Source organism: Zeugodacus cucurbitae, chromosome 4 (assembly GCF_028554725.1).
Source record: "Zeugodacus cucurbitae isolate PBARC_wt_2022May chromosome 4, idZeuCucr1.2, whole genome shotgun sequence".
Classification (NCBI taxonomy): domain Eukaryota; kingdom Metazoa; phylum Arthropoda; class Insecta; order Diptera; family Tephritidae; genus Zeugodacus; species Zeugodacus cucurbitae.
In genome coordinates, this window is record NC_071669.1 from 20,017,525 (window position 1) to 20,038,479 (window position 20,955).

Sequence of the window (20,955 nt, forward strand, 5' to 3'; positions counted from 1 at the left end):
CAGCGCATAAAACATACTTTACCAAATAATAGGTCAATAGATATTTCACATCCCCGAGATTATCAAAAGAAGCTTTGCTATTAAATCTATTCGCATTAAAAATTTGATTTATAGTCTTCTATGTACATATGTTTCTAAACCTAGACTGCTCTCCTCGACAATATCTCAATCCTTTCACATAGCAGTCGAGTTCACGTGATTGGAACGAATCCGGATTTTTATACGACCACAAAATTATTTGCGAATATTTTCTGAGACTGTAACAACAATATGAAATAATTGTTCATTCAGTTCGATAAAGTTTGATGTTTTATATGTATCACTGCTATAGAATCGGTATGATATTATTGATTATATTTCGTTCTAATTTTTGCATAACTAATTAAATTTTTTCTATTTTATTAAAAAAATCGATTACTGCGCCACCTATCGCAATTATTCATGGCTAAGATATTCTCTAGTGGTCCAAGTGCAAACCAGAAATTGACAAAACTTACTCGAAGAAACATTGTACATTAAATACCTGAATGACTGATTGACAAGCCAGCCGAAAAATATATAGTCCTGCATGTGCAAGAGCTCTGTATATAAGTACATATATCGATATTAATACTGTTAAATATAGTATATATTGCAAATGCAACAAAATTAAGCTGCATATTAAGCGCCATAATCTCAACTGCATTCACGCATACAAAGAAGCTTACAACTTACAGCTATAACTATAGGCCCGCATATAATTAGTGCACAGTACATTACATCAGTATACATATACAGACATACATACATATACGTATTTGTTCGCTTGCTTGTGTGCGTTGTGCACAATAGTTATTCCACTTCATCAATTCAAATTTGATTAAGTTCATTATGAAATGCCATTTAATTGCGTATTTGCACAAACACACACATACAATACCCACATATATAAACACCCATACACACTCATTTAGTCCATGCAAAAGATATTTAAACTCAATTATCCTTTCGACCCGTTGGCACTACTAATTGAATAATTGCAAGGAACAACGCTGACTGACTGACTGGATAATAAACAGTCAAACCCGTTTGTAAAATGTAATGCGACAAAGGATAACGATATATATTATACGTTAAGTATATTAAGTGTGTATGTGTGTGTGTGTGTGTTATGGCCTGAGCGCCGGCGGTAGGAGAGCTTGTATCGATAATTACATTTCGTAGTAAGATTATGAAGCCACAGCATTCAAATTGAGTGATTGCATACCAGCATTTATTGCATTATACTCATACTCATACTCATATGCATTGGCAAGCGCATGACATCGCTGCAATTGCATACGCATGTTTGCGCATATGTTGCCACATGTGGTTAATGCACAAATATGCATTTTGTGGCAAATTGTAACTGTATTAAACCCTATCTTATGGCGATTAAAGTGTACTTACATACATATTAATATTAGTACTTTTCTGCTTGAATGCTCGGCTAGCAGCATGTAAATTTGGTTAATTTGTCATTTATGGTATGTTAGCTGTCACTTGTATACGTTAGGGTGGTACTAAACATACTTAAAATCATTTTTTACCGTTCAAATTCATTATATGTAATACATTTTAGTAAATTTATCTTGTTTGGGATTTTACCTGTTCAATGTGGGCATTAGGGTGGTACACAAAATATATAAAAAATATTTTTGTCTTTTTACTCTCACGAACGGTGATATAATTTAAAAAATTGTGTTTTGTGGTATGTTTTCAATTATTTGACTACATTAGAGTGGTCTAAAAATAAAATAATATTATTTTTCCGTTTAAATTCTTTATTTTTTAATTCAAAAATTTTTAATTTGCATTAGGGTGGTACAAAAAAAACGAGCGGTAATCTAGTTTAAAAAATTGTCAATGATGCTAGGATAACTATCAAATGTATATGTTAGGGTGGTACTAAAATCAAAAATTCAATTCAAATTATTATTTTGCGCTTTTATCTTTAGGATTGGTCGTGTAATTTTAATTAACTTGTCATCTGTGGCATATTACTTATCACAAGTGTATATTAGGGCGGCACTTCAAACATCAAATGGAAGGTTTTTATGGTTTTAGCCTCCCATTTGTAAAAATTTCAGCCAAATATATTGCATACAATTTCTTGATCATGACTAACGACAGCTAAGGCGTACCACTGGAGTTTATGGACACAAAAAATTACAATAAGTGGCGATAGAGTCCAATTTTTATCAAAAACTTGAAAATCATATTCCGCTAGATGGCGCTAGTATCAAGTTATTAACAAAAGTCATATTGATGATGCGTTTTGTTTGATATTCGTTATATTTTTTTTTGCGGAACTGGCGAATGGCGTATTTGTCATTTGAGACCAATTACGAACAGAAATAATTTATGTGCCTACCCAGTTATCACTAGGATATTGTTGAATATAAAAGTTTAAAATTCTTCGTCGATTCAAGCAATTTTTGTTCGAAATATTACACGTGTTCATAATCGAGTAATCATTTTTCGATACCGTTCAATTATGACTCCGCGTGTTACTTGATCCGCTAGATTGAAGCCCTGGAATCAGGTTTTTTTTCTAAACCCAAGCACCACCTTAACCCACACAAACCCCGAACGTACGTGACACTTCTTAGAAGTATTAGTCCACAGTGTTGACAAATAACGTGCCAACGCTGTGACCAACTGCCGTACGTCACAATAGCAAGGATCAGGTGTTGACACATGTCAGCTGGTCAACGCATTCGACAGCAAATCAGCTACTTAGTACGAGTAGAGCACATACCATATGTCAACCGCCTAAACCGAATTTAGTAGCACTTCCTATGCATGCTCCAACTTTAACTGCTCCACTTTAGACAAACTATCTGATTACAAGAGACTGTAGTCAAAGGTTTCATCTCCTTAGCCACGACGTACATATGCCACCATACGTGCCACAAATCTTCATCATCACTGCACCAAGTACCCAACTCACATATGCAGTGCCCAAATGCCATATGTTACGCCGGCTTTGCTTTTTCGATATGCAAACTAAGTAGCTACTTAAGTAAGAGCAGACGTCCACCTTCGCGCTTGTAAGGAGTCAGGCTTGATGATTGTATGTGTGGTTAGTATGTTTGTGTATAGCATAGCACAGCTCCTTCAACGTGGCGAAATGTAATCCAATACTGGACCTGCTGCTTGCACATGGACTACGCCTGCCCTTGAGCGCATGAACTAAGTTGTGTATTCAACTAAGCCTAGTACACAATTTACATGCATACATTGAAAAAAATAGCATACACATCAACGAATATGTAATCACATACATAATGGCACATAGCAACGCATGGCAGCTTGTCACCAGCACAAATTCCGTGTAGTCCTTTTTTCCTGCTCCAGCTTCTCGTATGCTCCCAATTGTTGTGTGTATTCTCATGTATGTGCCCAGCTCGTATGTTTGTAGGCGTATGCCTTCGTATGTTTCCAATTATTCATAAAGTCTACAAACGAAATATGTTGGAGCTATGTTAATTAGCTCTATGGCAACTGAAACTAATTAGAAATCAATTTGTTGTGCTCAATGAATTATTGCATTTTAAAGATATGTAACTGTATGTAGATTTTGTGCCGCAATATGTTTGCGGTACAGGAAGTGGTTTTGGGAAGCATATTTGTGGCATTTTGGGGAGCACCTGCTAATAATTTATGTGCGGTTTTCCTGTTAAGCTAAGGAAATTTGATTTTTATGGAAGCCAACAAGTCGGTCTGTGGACATCTGGTTGCTACTACACATAGCTAGCTCGGCGATTTCTAAGGTACTCATAGTGGTATTCGAAGACAAAATTTACAATATTTTCCCAAAAAAATGTCCAGTCCCACTTTCAATGTTGCTGGAATATTAAACGCTTAATAAGTCTGAAGACATAAGACGCACTTTAAACCATCTTCTAACCGCTTTCCGATACCACAGTAATCTAAAGCGCCCAATAAGTCTGAAGACATAAGACGCACCCAAAGCTATTTTGGGCGACAGTCGTTTCTACGTTCCTCTAGTTGAGATTTGTTAACATCCAGTCGAAATACAAAGAGAAATAATGTACTTTTCCAAGGGAATCCGATTATCTTCAAAGTATAATCCACTTTCCTTATTAAATTCTAAATAAATACTAAATCCGAAGATTGTGACTGCAAACCACACGAGTATTACTATGTGACTAATATGAAACCTTATTTTAGTTAGTGGAAAAAGTGCTTAGACTTGCAAATAATTTTATTTGGAGGAATTTGACATCAATCAATAAGGAGTCTATAGATCGGCTAGAGCTCGTTACAAGCTCGACACATTCAGAAATTATGAGCAAGCAATGAAATTTTCCGGGAATAGACGAAGTAAAACTAAGTCTTTTTTCTTTCTTTTTTTGAACACCAACAATACTTAAACGCTGGACTGACGGTATACATATGGTATCCTATGGCTCTGCGTGAAAGCAATGGGCATTGTGGCCTCCATTTGTTAAGTTCTTGCGCTAGCTTCTTCTTTTGACTCCGACTTTTTCGGACCATAGATATTTCGATGTCCAAATTTGTTCTCCAAATTATAGAGGGTCGATCTTTTCTTCTGCTACCTTGTGGATTCCAGTCGATTGAATGCCGGGTGATTGTGGTTGGATCTCAACTCACCGAGCCAGTGGATCTGGATTCCAAGATGAGATGATTTCAAGTAATATTAAAAATAAATTATACGGCAAGTACAATAACCAAGCTTCCTGTCGGTTTGGTGTCCATCTATTTGAGGAATGCCGTTTCTAACATACATAGCACTCCATAAAAATGATGACTTAAGGAATTAAACTACAGCTCCAAAGTACCTAAATAATATCAACAAGATATCTGACTACGGGATTCTCGAATTTAGATTCAATAAACCGAACGGATATATAATACTTACTGCTAGTCGAGTATTTTGTGAACCCTCTCTCTCTCTCTCTCTGACGGATGTCACAGATTCTTCATGGCACTCCACATAAAATGCTAAATAAAGAAATTACACCATATCTCCAAAGTTCCTAAATAAACCGACGAGACGACTGACTACCAAATTCATTCACTTCGGCTTAAGAAATCGAATGTGATGTGACTTTTGTTCTAACTGAAATCGAAGGTTGCTCAACTACAATTTCAAAACCTGCTCAATTAAAATAGATGCGCTCAGGAAAATTATATCTACACTATCATTAAAAAAACAGCCAATGAGTCTTCGACTGGTTTTCAGAAATGATTTTCATAGAATGATTTATCCCGATGCGCCGATAGTTACCACAAAATAACGTGTAATATAAAGAGACCAAAAGGGCCGTATTCGTTATAAGCTTCCGTAGTTTCACGTAAGGTGTAGTGGTACAACTGCTTTTTATGCCCGAAAAAAATTAAATTTGATTAAGTCCTCAATAGTTGTGAAAAGATCTGTATGGCATCACAATAATTCCATATTTATATAACCACTACTGCATTCATTCATTGAAACCATATTACGATACCATGCGCAAAAAACGCTCCGTTTCAATCAAATGCATACTTAACCTACAAAAACCATTTATGCTTGCAATTGCACTATTTGTCCGCTTTTGTTGCGGAAGTTCATCTCTTGTGAATAACTCATAAATTGCATGAACAATATTTCAATCCGGTGACAACTATTCAATAAACTAACGGGATTCAATTTAAAAAGTCCACGTATCATACGCTTGCTGAAATCTGTGTAAAAAATTTGCAGCACAAACTTATGCACAAAAACAAAAACAAACAATACCACCACCTTGCCACACCGCCAGCGTTTTTCACTCGTTGACTCCGGCTGGCTTGTTGCAACAACCTGTGGAACAGCTGCTGGCGGACGGCAACAAAAGGATGTAACTTTTTGCAAATATGTACTCGTGCATATGCAACGCCAAATAAATACATATGTAAATATGCCATAAAATGTGGAAGACGGTGATGGTGATGGCGGTGGTCGGGGCATTACTTATACAAACACATTGCAGGTAAATCCTTTTATAAATGCTTTTTCTTGTCATATTTTTTTGGCAAGTTTTTCTACCGATTTATTGTAAAATGTGAAAAATGTGGCATAATTTTTTTTTTGTGTGCAGGACAACCGATTTTTTTGTTTCTGTAGTTGGACACCACTATCGTGCAACAGTTGCAGTTAGCTGGCGCTGGACACCCACGCGAAGTTCGTTCTCTCGCAGAGTCAAGTTGGTTATGAATGCTATGCTAGTATTTTTATACCCAGGGGTTATTCAGGAATAATGGTGTTAGGTGCGACTAACGGTAGTCTCGTAAATATGATTCAGTACGGACGGCTTCTCATCGCGCCTTCTCACTACGGCTCAGACTCGACTATTCCTGGATTTATTGAGAGAACACTGCGGTGAGGAGATAATTTCACGTTTTGGGCCGGTCGATTGGCCACGAAGATATCACACCGTTACACTTTTTCCTGTGGCAATATGTGAAGTCTAAAGTCTATGCGAACAATCCCGCTTCGATTCAGGCCTCGGAGGAAAATATCTCGCGTGTCATTCGTCAGTTGCCAGTCGAAATGCTCGAACGAGTAATCGAAAATTGGACTCAGCGGATGGACCATCACAAACGTAGCCACAGCCAACATTTGGAAGAAATAATTATAAATAATGTTCTTTCGAATTAAAATAAGCATTCCCTATTAATTTTAAATTTTCTATGTTTTTTTCTTTAAAAAAAGGACAACTTTTATCTGCAGGATATAGGAAATACGATAGGATAAAATCTCAGGCTTCAACTACAAAGTAAAATTACTCATATCAATAGCGCTACTCTGAACTGAGAAAATTGAATAATAAAGGCTTTTCTTAACGAAGCCCAAGTCTAGTTTCTCATAAAAGTAACAATATCCAGTAAGATCCGATCTCTATTGGACCCTGACTTAAAGCGTTATGTATATGATATGTGGAGTAATACTCCTATCAGATATTGTAGGAAGTCAACACCTGCAAAATTGGGCCAATGTCCAGTACCAAGTCAAAATGAAGAACTTAATTTTCGTCTGTCCCATAAACTCGAAAGGAGATGTTTGATAGCATAACATCTCTCCGAAGAATTGCGCTTTTAACGGGTTTAATGCCATTCGAATTTAGTCTTCCCTTACTTTGTTCCGTAGCTTCTTTTTGTACAATATTTACCCGTACACATTTTTATGTGCATTTTTTACGCATTGAACATTTGTCCAGCTGGACAGCTGATCATTTAGTTAGTTGGTTGGCTGGCCGCCCATATATTTGGACTTCAAGCCCAAAACTCAAAAAAAAGTATACATACTCTATAGACACACAAACATTTGTACTCTTCGTGCCATATCAGCTATGGCGCACGCTTTTTCGCTTATTCCCTTTTTATGCACGGCCCATAGGCCGTACGTGGCTTGCTAGCCGCTCGATTCACTGACCCGCTGCTTCATTGCTTGCTTGTGGCGCACATTAAAAAAGAAGCGAAATCCTAGCGGCATCTGTTGCAAGCAGAAATCGATCTCTTGTGGTTTATTTACATCCGTTATTGAATTTTTGTACGTACCTTCCGACAACAACAAAGCGCGCAGCACAATAACCATAATGCATGGCAGGAACAACAATTGGCAACGCAGGTGGGAATTTTACATCCGGCATACGCCAGCCAGCAACTAGTAGCCGCCTTCATACCATATATTCAGTAGATTTGTTTTTCTGAGTCACTTTTTCTGCAGTCAGTGCGATTTACTTCCGCCTAACAAATATTTATACGCGCAAAAAATGATTTATAAAAGTGGACTTACCCGAAATGACTTTAATAAAAAGTAATGGCAAACGCATATCCATTATGGACTTAATTTAAATTGTTTTTCTTCGTTGCTGTTATAATTCGCAGGTGTTAGCGGTAATTCGAAATACCGATTGAAAGGATAAAGGCATTTCATATAACTTAAAAAAGCTTACACACAGCGATGACAATATGGATCACACATTATTGCTAAATTTTGTCTCCCCTAACCTACCCATGAAACGCCTTCTTTGATATTGTTAAAGAACTTTACTTTTCGTTAGACTACGAAGTTGAAAAATTCAGTTGTTGTCATCTCGTTAAGTATTTCCTGTCTGATATATTCACCGATTAAGTTGATGGCCTGGAGATAGAGTTCCGATATAAATTTTATCTGCTTCCAGAGGAATCCGTTTATATTTCTTAAATGGAAAACTTCTCACAAAACCGATGTGATAAAAGGACTCTCACCGATTAAATAATATGAAGACGATTACTACAAATAGAGAAGCTCTATAAATATATTCAGATGTCATTACAAAAAAAGGGGTGCTAAAAGGAGAATATAGTAACTATTTACGACAGATATTTGATATGATCTCGATCTTAGACTTAATACATTAACTGAACTAACTTCAACTACATAACTTACCTAAATGAAGTTGAGCCTGTCTGCAGCGTAGTATTTATTTGGTATGAAACTATGATATTTCATCCTAAAATTCTTTATAGATAATGTAGATAAGATATGACACGCAACATCTAGTATATAAAAGTATAGGACTCTGATTAAGATTCTGTTAACTCTAACAATGTGTAACTAGCCTCAAAATATTGACTTAACCTTCTCAACTAACCTCCGCTCCTAGAAACCCTCAAAGATTACGATTTCAGAGATGATTTCGATATAACAAAGAGAACATTTTGGTCGTAAATATAGAACGCTTCGAACAACGTTAATAACGGTGTTTTTATCCACCAATAAGGTTTCAGATCGTGTTATCCGATGATAAAATGTTGCCTAAACGTGTAACTTGTAACCATATTAACTCATTTATAGAGTCAAACGAATATATACATATATAGAAAATTATTAATTTAAAATAATTATTAACGAATAAATCTTAAAAAAAAAATCAGTTCTAGAATATGTTATTTGCTTCAAACCTTATTACAGAAAAAACGGTGGACATAAAGGAAGTATTTCACCGTTTTATTATTAAATCAAGGAAAACAGAAACAACTTCCAATCAATATTTGTTTTATTAATTTTCTGAAAGAGGCTACACCGACATTCACAGTCTGGCAATCTCATTATATTTCCGAATTTAGTTTAGCCTTGATTAATTTTGCCGAAACAGTCTGCAAGTGGTTTGTGAACTAGGATACTATTTATCATGACATCCGGACCGGAAGTAGTGAGCTGCTTGAGCCTTGAAACAAAAATATCTGCCTCTCAATCCAAAGCAGAATCGCTCTTGCCAACAGGTGCTATTTTGGACTGAGTGGACAATTGAATGTTAGGGTCCCCTCTCGACGAACCAAAATCAAACTCTGCAAGTCCCTTATCATCCACGTTCTGCTTTATGGTGCAAAAGCATGGACGATGTCAAAATCCCATGAGACGGCACTAGGAGTTTTCGAGAGAAACGTTTTGCGATTATGGACTTTTGAACATTGGCCACAACGAATACCGCAGACGATGGAACGATGAGCTGTATGAGTTTTTCGACGATAAAAAGACAGCGGCTACGCTGGCTAGATCAAGTTGTTCGAATGGACGAAAGCGCTCCAATTTTCAATGTGTTCGATGCAGTACCCGCTGGTGGAAGCAGAGGAAGCCCTCCACTCCGTTGGAAAAACCAGGTGGAAATTGACCTAGTTTTCATTGGTATCTCCCACTAGCGTCAAACTGCAAGCGGGAGCTTAAATAGATTCGACAATAATCGCATAAGAGGTGCATACGGCAAATATATATAAATATATATATATATATACTAGCAGACCCGACCACAAGCTTTTGTGGCTAAGGTTTACATTAAATTAGTAAATTTTTCAATATATGAAAACGTGGTAACCGGTATATTGATTGATATACATTATTGTAAATCTGTAAATGCGTAAATCATCATAATTTGTTAAAATTTGAATTTTTTTAAATCGTGTATTGAAATACGTAACATATGAGCAAATTTCCTAGTTGGCACAATCTTGGCTTCGGTGATGATATTGCTGGCCTTAATCCCTAATTGATTACGTCATCCTGGTTTGTAGCTGTGTCAACTCTTCTGGAACGAAATCCCGAATTGTCGCATTGAAAACATCGACATCTTTGTTTTTTACCACCAATAGATCATTCAATCAGTCATTTATGGTTCCATGAAGTGGCAGAAATCTATTGGAAATGTTATTAATCACACTGCCATTTCCCAATCCAGTTTGATATTAGTGTTAATTGACGATTCTTTATGTGTTGCCATAAATTAGATGATTTTAGGCATGCGATTAGTTAGAAATTTAGGAGTAATTTCAAGTCCGAATGTACCGTTTATCTGCCTACTAACAGGTGCCAAGTTGCCCCTATTCCCTTTATACCTTGGTGGTGAAAATGAGTGAAATTGGTTCAGGAATTACCTCAGCCCTCATAACTATATATCATGATTTTCGTTATTCTAGTGGACTTCGTGCCGTATATATGGGTCAAATTGTGTGTAATCTTGATAAAATTACATCATTGAATTGCGAGAGTATAAAATGTTCGGTTGCAGCCGAACTTAGACTTTCCTTAATTGTTACAAATTGTTTTGAGCTATCGACACAACCTTATACAATTGAACAATGACAAAAATATTTTAACAAAGCAACAATGACTACCTTCAAAATATTATTATTTTTTCTTTTCTAATTTTTTTTTAATCTTTTTGTCAACTCATATAAAGTTCTGTTATTGCAATCTTCCCCGCAATTTTTCCATATTTACTCACTTTCTAATCTTTTTCTGGCCTTCCACGAATATTTCAAGACTAAAATTAGCCAGATCGGTCCAGTTCTCGACTTCTTGCGAGACTAACGAACAGCAATTCGTTTTTATATACATACATATGTATGAATGTATAAGTATAGAATTCAAATTGTTTGTATGGGAGATTAGAAAAATGTGAACTTTTGACTTTTTCAGGGAATTTTTGTAATTTTCTCTCCGTAAGAACCATCCTTGTACTTCAAGAAATATTTAAAAAGAAAAATTTGCGAAATCGGTTCAGCTGTTCTCGAGTTACACGCTTAGCAACACATTTAGCGATTCATTATACTCTTGCAACAAATGTTGCTAAAGAGAGTATTATAGTTTTGTTCACATAACGGTTGCTTGTAACACCCAAAACTAAACGAGTTGGATATAGGGTTATATATACCAAAGTGATCAGGGTGAAGAGTGGAGTTCAAATCCGAATGTCTGTCTGTCCGTCCGTCCGTCCGTCTGTGCAAGCTGTAACTTCAGTAAAAATTGAGATATCTTGATGAAACTTGGCACACTTATTTCTTGGCACCATAGGAAGGTTGCGAAAATGAGCAAAATCGGACCACTGCCACGCCCACAAAATGGCGAAAACCGAAAACACATAAAGTGCCATAACTAAGCCATAAATAAAGCTATGGAAATAAAATTTGGTATGAAGGATCGCACTATGAAGGGGCATATTTGAATGAAATTTTTTTGGGGAAGTGGGCGTGGTACCGCCCCCTACTAAGTTTTTGGTACATATCTCTCAAACCAATAGAGCTATATAAACCAAACTTTCTGCAGTCGTTTTTTTAGCGACTTCCTAATACAGTCCAAAAATGAAAGAAATCGGATCATAACCACGCCCACCTCCCATACAAAAGTTAGGTTGAAAATTACTAAAAGTGGGTTAACTCACTAACGAAAAACGTCAGAAACAATAAATTTCACATAAGAAATGGCAGATGGAAGCTGCACTCAGATTTTTTTACAAAATGGAAAATGGGCGTGGCGTCGCCCACTTATGGGTCAAAAACCATATCTCAGGAACTACTCGACCGATTTCAATGAAACTTGGTTTGTAATAGTTTCCTTACATCCCATTGATATGTTGTGAAAATAGGCCAAATCGTTTCACAACCACGCCTACTTCCTATATGCCTGAACTTTGAAGACAATCTGAATCGTTTACTTTACAATATATAAAGTAAGTACTAGTGAAGATATCGGTGCAGAACTTTGCACAAATACTATGTTAATAGGTTAGGTTTAAGGCCCAATATACCGAACACGAGGACCTCGGTGCTTCTAACCTAATATTATGGTTTCCAACTTTCAATGGACTTTATACAATATATATGACGAATATGTGGGTCAAATTGTATATTATATAATATAAATAAAGTTAAATAAATAAATTGCGGAAGTATAAAATGTTCGGTTACACCCGAACTTAGCCCTTCCTTACTTGTTTTTATATTATAGATATACATACAGAAGAACTGTTTCACCAAACTGTCCCCATGCCAATTCTTCTTTTGAAAGGGCAGAGGGTATACTACTTTTATTAAAAAGTTAGTAGTGTTTTTGAGAGAGCTTAAAATTTTTTTTCTAAAATTTTTGTTTCGTTTATACTAGTCACATTCTTATATTTAATTTATTATTTATTTGAAAACATATACGATATGGTACCCCTGACGGCCGACGAAGAAAAGGTCGACCGAAAATCAGGTGGAATGATCAAGTAGATGTAGACCAGGCGAAGCTTGAAATCCCGAAATGTCGTCGTCATGTGGAATACAGGGACGACTGGGGAAGGCTTATGGACGCTTCACCCGGTTGCCGTGCCTAATTGATGATGATGATTGAATCAATTGGTCAGATCCAAATGGTGATGTTTGTCAAGCTACAGAAAATGTTCCTTCAAGAATTCATAATTAAACAGAATGCGATAAACATTTGTCTTCTAGCCAGAAGATTGATATTCATAAGGATTCAAGTTACAAGGTATGGTCTCACTTACACGGTTGATACACCTGTCCTTTGCTATGCCAAAATCTGATAGAAAAATCTAAATGATCCCATATATCGACGAAGCGCTTTAGGCGATCACAAATATATTTGCACTTATAAGATAATAGCAAGAAGCAGCTTAGAGAAAATCTTGTTTATATGGCTAACAAGAGTTTATATACAAATTAATAATGGTTTATATAAATACATGTTTACCCATATTTGTGTTATCAAACCGCTTAGAAATAAATTATTCCTGTTGTAAATCTAAAACTCCCGCAACTGAAATTAATGAAGTTCCCACTCTACCTCACTACCGCGACACTTTACCTTTTCTGTTCCACTTTTGCGAAGAAAAAGGCCTGCTCTCTCGAATAACATATAGTTCAACAATTGCGAACCTCAAATGGATACACAACAACGCGTTCTCAAAACGCAACAAAAAGGACACACATCCTGCCCGTAAATAAACAAGTAAACAGACATGCTTGTTTTTAGGTCGATTACTTCGATGATTACTCGTATTTCCCGTTTTGCCTTTTAACCAAAACACGCGAAATCGCAACAACGCATTGGCAACGCCCACTCTGAAAATCTTTACGCATTCCCAACAAGGTTGCTTAGATGTGAAGCATTATCGCGCGTCGCTGGCGTCAACGGAAGTGGGAGGATATGTTGTGGTTGATTCGTGATGACAACATGTTATTGGTAACCGTACACACACACGCGCACACCCAAAGAGAGACGTGCATTAAATCCTAGACAACTCCATTTACTCGAGTGTGCGGATTTTATTTGCGCCACATACGGCTTTCTCACCGCAGATTTCACGAGTGAACACAATTAAATGAAGGCAGGAAGCTGCTGCCGCATCTCCGCTTAATGTTTGTTTATAGGCAAAGTGTTTTCTTCCTTTTTTTTGTGTGTTTTCTCCACAGTTCTCCACTTCGCTTGGGTTTCACATTTCGCTTTATGAGTTTTTGGTTTTTGGTGTTTTTTGGGTTTTGCAATTGCTTTGCGGACGCGCAGGTAGCTGGGCGTTAAATGATACGCGCTGCACACCGGCTAATAGCAGGTAAGCAATAAAAGCGTTGATGACATCGTTGCGGTTTAAAAAATGAACGCACCGTCTTTCACTGCAGCGCAGGAGAACCGTCTTCGTTGTTTGCTGAGCGGTTGTGGCTTCTTTTTCGTCGTTTTGCACAAGGTAATTGGAGCTGCCAAGCCATGGTGCTACCGCTGTTTTAGTGTTTAGAATCTTAAGGATATGATGTGGTGAAATTCGAGCGTTTGTATTCCTCACTTCCTACAGATGTGCGCGACAAGCGGTGCAGCGAAGTGTTTGTTTTTGCATAGGCGGTGATATATGGATGACATACATACATTTATATATTATACTATAGTATTTATGATGATTGGTATATGCGTAGTGAATTTGAGAGTAGCTCGACCATCACTTGGATGTGTTGAACTACTATATTAGATACAAGTTATTTCTAAAAAGAGATGAATTTTTGTTCACATGTTCCTAAATTTTTATTCGACAATCAGTTTAAACTTAATTTTAGATATTCTATTAATAATATTTTAAAATATAATATAACCCAAATAGTTAAAGATAAGTAAAGGAGACAAAGCAAAGGAGTAGGTGTTACTTTAAATGCTAATAATTATATTAAAGTTAAATTTTTTAGACAATGCCTTGACATCTGCTTTCATGGCCAATCGTACATCTCACCGCACCTTCGCTGTCTACCAATGGGTCTCGAATTGAAGGAACTTTTCGCTGACGCATGTCGCCGTAGAGCTCATACAGTTCATGATTACATCTTCATCGGTACTCCTCACTCACGCAGAGGGCTTCAAACGTCTTGCGAAGAATAGTTCTCTCGAATACTCCAAGTGTATCGAGTCTCGAGTCATTTTTCATCGAGGTTTGTCATGGTTTATGTTTATGCACCGTATAATAGGACGAGAATTTTTGTTCGAAAGAGGGATCTGCTCAATTCTTGTCTACTGATTCCAAAGTAGACCTGTTAGTAAGAGTTATTCTGCGCTTGATCTCCAGATTGAGACTTTTATTGCAGTGAATCAGTTTCCAAGACGCGAGAAATATTTATGTGATGTTATGTTTACAGGTACTTTGTCTTGCCCACGTTTACTACAATATCAACCTATTTTACTTATTTTTATAGGTTGTAAAATGTTGCGCTGACAACACTGTTCCTAAGGCCTATATTGTCAATGTTCCCAGTAGGATTGTCTTTTTATAATGGTTTGCGACTGATAAGCGACGCTTATCACCTTTTCCAGCATTATATTAAAGAAGACGCACGAGTTGGAATCACCATGTCTAAAACATCGTCTGGTATCGAAAGGATAGAAGATATCTATCCCTATTTGGACGGAGCTGTTCTGCACCAATCCAGAATGCATAACCGTTTGAGTTTCACAGAGATAACAAATAGACAAACAAAAAGACATAGACAAATGTAGACATATCGTCGAATAACTGCTCTCTGAATGACTTTTTTGAGATTGAAAGCAAAAGCTAGTTGCATGGAGCAAAATCTGGACTATACAGTGGTTGGGATAGCTCTTCATAGTCTAATTTAACAAATTTGATCGTGGCAATAGCGTTTATTTTTATCAAATTCGACAGTTTTTTTTAATTCCTTTTTGTCTTCAGATATTCGATATAAATTCCAAAAATGATGACAATCAACTTACTGGTCGATATAACAGTCTTCGTCTTCATCAGTACAGGTTCACCCTATGAACTCCACTGTTTCTATTCCACCTTAGTCTCTGTTCATTGTAATTATGTTCATCTTATATAGAGTAATGAGTTATCGATCTTTAAAACAATAGAAATATGGCGTTCCCCTCAATGAAGGATTTTAAGAATAAGATAGGTTGGAAATAGAAATCAAGTGGGAATCTGGCCATTTACAGTGCTTGCAAATGACCTAGCTCGTCCGAAATACTATTTCAGAATTCCCACACTTATTGGTTTTTAATTGTAAAAGTCAGAGACAGGGTCAGAACAGGCCGGCTTTATAAACAGTTCTTAATCCAAATACCTATATTTGGATTCAATAGTTATTATAAGCCTCTGAAAATACTTTTTCATAATTTCTTTTTATCTGGCCACTAACTCAAATCAATCAGTGGCCTTCAGGCATCTTCTCCCAAGAAATTTTCGGAGATTTGTTTACCCATTCTTGGACAAATGGAGGGTTGGAATATTTCGTTCAATGCTGGAGGATATTGCCTTGTTACATGACATTTGTCAAAAAATTTGGTTAGAAACACGCTTGGAAGATTGACGAGGCTATATAAAATTAGTTTCGAGATCGAAATGACAGCTAAACCACATTCGCATTAAAGAAATGATAAAACTCAAAATTTTCAAATACTGCAGAAAATATAATGGTTGATCTATAAACTTGTTTAGACGTTTCGGAAAAGCAGAGAAGAAATAATTTCTTTATTTAAGTTCAGTTTTATCTGAACCAAAAAAACTGGCGGAACGAACTTTCAATAAAATCCCGTTAAACAGCTAAATAAGACACTAAAGGTGGGAAAATATGTTAAAGTAAGCAAAAAACTTACCGTTACAATGCATTAACAGTTATTAACTGATCAACGCGCAGCTGCGTATAGAGTAGCATAAAAATTATCAACAAATTATTGAAATTATGAATGAAATTCGAAAAGTGGCGAAGAAAGTCAAATTTCGTTAATGAAATGGTTAAAACCGAAGCAGTGAGGCTAATAAAGACGCGATAACCGAAAGTGCATTTACAGTGCAATTTGCGGCGCAGCTGCGCGGTTGTGTGTTGCATCTGTATGTGTAGTTGTATATGATGAATTAAGCGCTGTTGCACGCATAAAAAGGTAATCCATGTCGAAAATTCACCTGCTGCTCCAACGGATTTCTAACTAAGTTGCCCAAATTATGGCCGTGTACGAAGAGATTAAGCTGCGCATGCGTGTTTTCGTCGACTGTTTACCAGCTGCAAGTCAAAAGCAAGCACATATACATATGTACATAAATATATAGTATAGTAGTTGCATGTATATCATTATGCAGCGCTTGCAACGTTTGGTGGCAGTAACTTTTTGTGGCGAATAAAAGGAAAATTAAGCGTAAACGTCAGACGATTACAGGGCTTGAGGGCTTGGCTGGCTGATGAACACACAGTCATACTAAGACACACGTGAGTGCACATTGATTTGTGTTGCACCTGTAGAGTAGCTGTTGAAGAACATGCAACATGCCTGCTAAGCGTTGATAGCTGATGGTTGAGGGGCAAGTAGGCCGGTGAGTTTTTGCAAACAGCTTGCAGATAAATGTTTGCACGTAAAATTCAAATTAAATGTTAACACATGAAATGCTGCATATGAGTTGTTGCAAAACAACAACAAATACTTTCAACCAAATAAATCCACAAAACTTGACAGTCAAACGCACATACAAATGCATGTTGCATGCCACATATAGTCTCACTAAAACAAAAAATTAAAATAAAAACCAACAACAACAACAGCAAAATACAACGCGCCTGCTGTTCTCTGTGTTCCATTAGGATTTAAATCGTATTCGTCGAATTCGTTAGTTTTCGGTTAGCTGCAGCAGACAGTGCGACAAATTTAATTCGAAACACAAACAATGCCACCAAAAATGCATGCCTCACTTGCCACACATGTGCATTTGTGTGTTTGCGCCTGTGTTCAAATGAAAGTGCAAAAAATTCCACAATGGACATCCAGTGAACAAGTGTCCACTCGTTGTAGAGAAAAAATAATCTCAAATCTAAAAAGTAAAAATAAATTGAAATAGAATTGCAAGTAAAAACTGCAAAATTCTGAAAGGATTTGCATTCGGCGCTTTTTGCATATCTGTCGCAAAAGGGTGCCTGCCACATTACCTGTAGGTGCATAGTATGCTGGGCATAGTTTTACAGTGTCGGGCAATGAAATAGTGCCAGTTGTAAAGATATTCAAAATAATATAAAGAAAATATTAGTGTCTAGTCTAGTTCATATTAAACCAATTATTCCATAATTCCATATTCTATAAGTCTCTCATCATTCCCGTCCTTTAATTTGGCGCAGAAACATGGGCGAGACAACCCGAGATGAGAAGGTACTTGGAACATTCGAGAGAACTGTTCTCTACATGAACTTTGGAGCCATCCGCGTCGGCAAGGAAAACCGAAGAAGATGAATCCATGAACTGTATGAGATCTACGACGACATGGATATTTAACTATATAATTAAAAAAAATAGATATAGAAGACGATGCTCCAGTGAAAAGCACCCATGCGTGGACAACAGAAGCAACGCATGTTCACGCATTCAATGGAAGTATCAAGTGCTTAAGGACCTGTCTGCACTTGGAATGTACAACTGGCGTGACTTCGTAAAGGATAGAGGCAATCGACGAAGTTTTGTATTCGCGGTCCAGACCAATCCACGGTTGTAGTGCTGAAGAAGAATGCCTTCATCAACTCCATTCATGTGAATGATATCCTGGAACAAAACTCTTACAAATTCAGATGAAGAACTCGAGACGTCTCTTGAACTAAATACTTAGCGTATACACTTTCTTTCTACAGGTCTATCTTTTCGAACATTCTACTTTCTGGTCCTTTGTTTAATGACATTGATATATACTCTAAATTACTAACTCCTCACAGGGTTCAAATAAGTTATACAACAACGACAATCACAAACTCGGTCTATTATACTCCTAAGGTCCCTTAATGCTAAGTTTTCATACTTGATTTCCCATAATTATACCTTCTGTTCAAGACTGTTCCATTGTATGTCCGCATTAGTTTGTAAAGCCTTTGGATTTTGACTCAACCCGTGAAATATGAACCATTAATTGTAAAAACATATTTTCGCGGTAAAGAATTCGCTCAGGAGTTACGAAGCTCTTCATCAGCAAAGCTTGCATGGGAATTAAAGCAAATGGAGAGCCTCATTCTTACATAGACTTCCAGTTATTCTAACTAGATCATATGAGCAACAGCAACTCGGTTGGTCTTAAGCCTTGCATGCCTACAGAACAGATCACCGTTCTCCAAAAAGAATAAACCATGAGCTCAGTTTTCAAAATTGAATCTAATTCCTAAAGGATGAGGATGTTCCGTATCTGTTTGGCATTTCGAAAACTACTAACCTCTGTGGCCTTAGACATATGTATTTAACAAAAAGTTTCATTTACATGTCCTACACTGTATTTGCGATGCACCAAGCACCTTCGCCGTATGCAAAACGACAAAGGACGACCAACACCAACAATAAAAATCTAAAAAATCAAGTTAAAACACAAACTGTCAACCAACTCTATATGCATCTGTATATTTGACCAGTCTAACAGTGGTCAACAGAAAAAAAAGAATCGGCCAATTCAACAGCCAGCTAACCAGCTTACGAGCGAGCGAACTGCTCGTGGACCATTGTGTGCAAAAATCTCGCAGCTGGTTACGCTTTTCATTTGTGCCTATTGTCCCGCAGGGGATGAGTCCAGTTTACTTGCACCGAGGATCTTTGCAAACAAAACACGCAAATACTTTAACAAAAGCAGATAAACGCAAGTGTGGGAACGCTCATGTGTGTGTGTGTGTGCACTTGCAACATAAATCTGTGAATGCATTCACATGTTTGCTTTACACATTTTTTTGTTGTTATTGTTGTTGGTGCTACCGCCGCAGCTGCATGTGTTCAATAATATTGATACAAACATACAGACATACAGACACACATACAAAGGCGCAAATGCACATAAATATTCACAGTTATTGATTCCATATGTTTGCCGCTTCATTCAAAACCAAAATGCCTTGTCTATTGTCTGAATTTATTAAATGCCATAAAATGAATATATTCGTAGGCAACCCATTCATAACTCTTATTCCACTTTGCATATGAAAGTAAAAATACCATGACACAATGGATTTAATGCAGGTCTGCATACATTCATACTGACAAAACATACATACATATACATATGCATAGAAAACTTTTATGACAGCAGACATGCATACATATGTATGTACATATCCACAGTCGTTATCAAAGCAAAATTTCAATTTGTTCCAAACATTGTTAAGCAGCAAATTCCGAAAATTATGGAAGAATAGCTGAGGAAAACAGAATTTTTAATTTTTCACAAATAATTTTTAACACAAATTTTAGCATTATTTGCAAGAAAATATGTTTTCCGAATCCCAAATTTTGCTTTCAATGGAGTTTCAAAGCATTCCCAGTTAAAAGCATTTCTGTTATGAAAAGTAGCAAGTAAGTATTCGGTCTTAAAAAATATCAAAAATTAACAGATCCATTATTGTTGTTGTTATACCGACTGATAAAACATAATATCCCTAGTTGCTGATTCGTTCATATGTTAAAGACGAGATCAACAAAGGTATCTGACCAATGTTAACGTTAAGAAAGAATGAGGTCAGAAATAGGTTTTTCCGAAATGAGATTGCAAACAATCAGTTCTAGTATTGTGGTGACAAAACCCTTTCTAAACTCAAGACAAAACTCTTTCTAACAATAAGATAGTGAAAGCTAAGTCATCAAACGAATCTAACCATAATTATAAGGATACGAAAGAGGAAAAATTTATGAGAAGTGATTAGATCCCTTATTATATCCCTTATTTAGTTGTATATGACAACTGGATCTAGATGATGTTAAAATAAGATATCAAAGACGAAATCATCGAACAAAAAGACTATAAGAATGGGTTACTGGATGTCCTTGATAAAATTCAAGCAAAATATGAGGAGCGTCTTTATGTCAATAGATGAATCTGAAGTAGAACGTATTTGATTCACTATAGCACTCATATAGTTATATTCCTAGTCATAGTTTGTTTGGAGGATGGAGTCATATGTAGAAGTTCACGTAAGTGAGGAAAGTTTCTGACTGTCATGCCATGAACGATTCTTTTACATGTGGCTCAAGCAGCTCACAACTTCCGGTCTTAGACCAAGTATCCTCTGGGTAGCCAACAGACATCCGTCTGGAAGCGAGCTAAAGTGAGAAGGCGAATCCCGCTTATGCGGTAGTGCGTAGGGCTTGGGACCCACCACATAAAAACGAATAAC

General features: G+C 36.7%; 1 protein-coding gene across 1 annotated transcript in view; it reads right to left on the minus strand.

The window, feature by feature from the left end:
• LOC105216494 (uncharacterized) overlaps window positions 1-20,365 on the minus strand; it is a 46,658-nt gene extending 26,293 nt beyond the window's left edge. Inside the window, exons 1-2 of the mRNA XM_011191015.3 lie at window positions 19,885-20,365; window positions 19,634-19,821 (exon numbers count right to left, since the gene is read on the minus strand). The gene's annotated coding sequence lies outside the window, so the exon portion shown is untranslated. The remainder of the gene's footprint in view (window positions 1-19,633; window positions 19,822-19,884) is intronic.
• Between the last annotated feature and the right edge of the window lie 590 nt (window positions 20,366-20,955).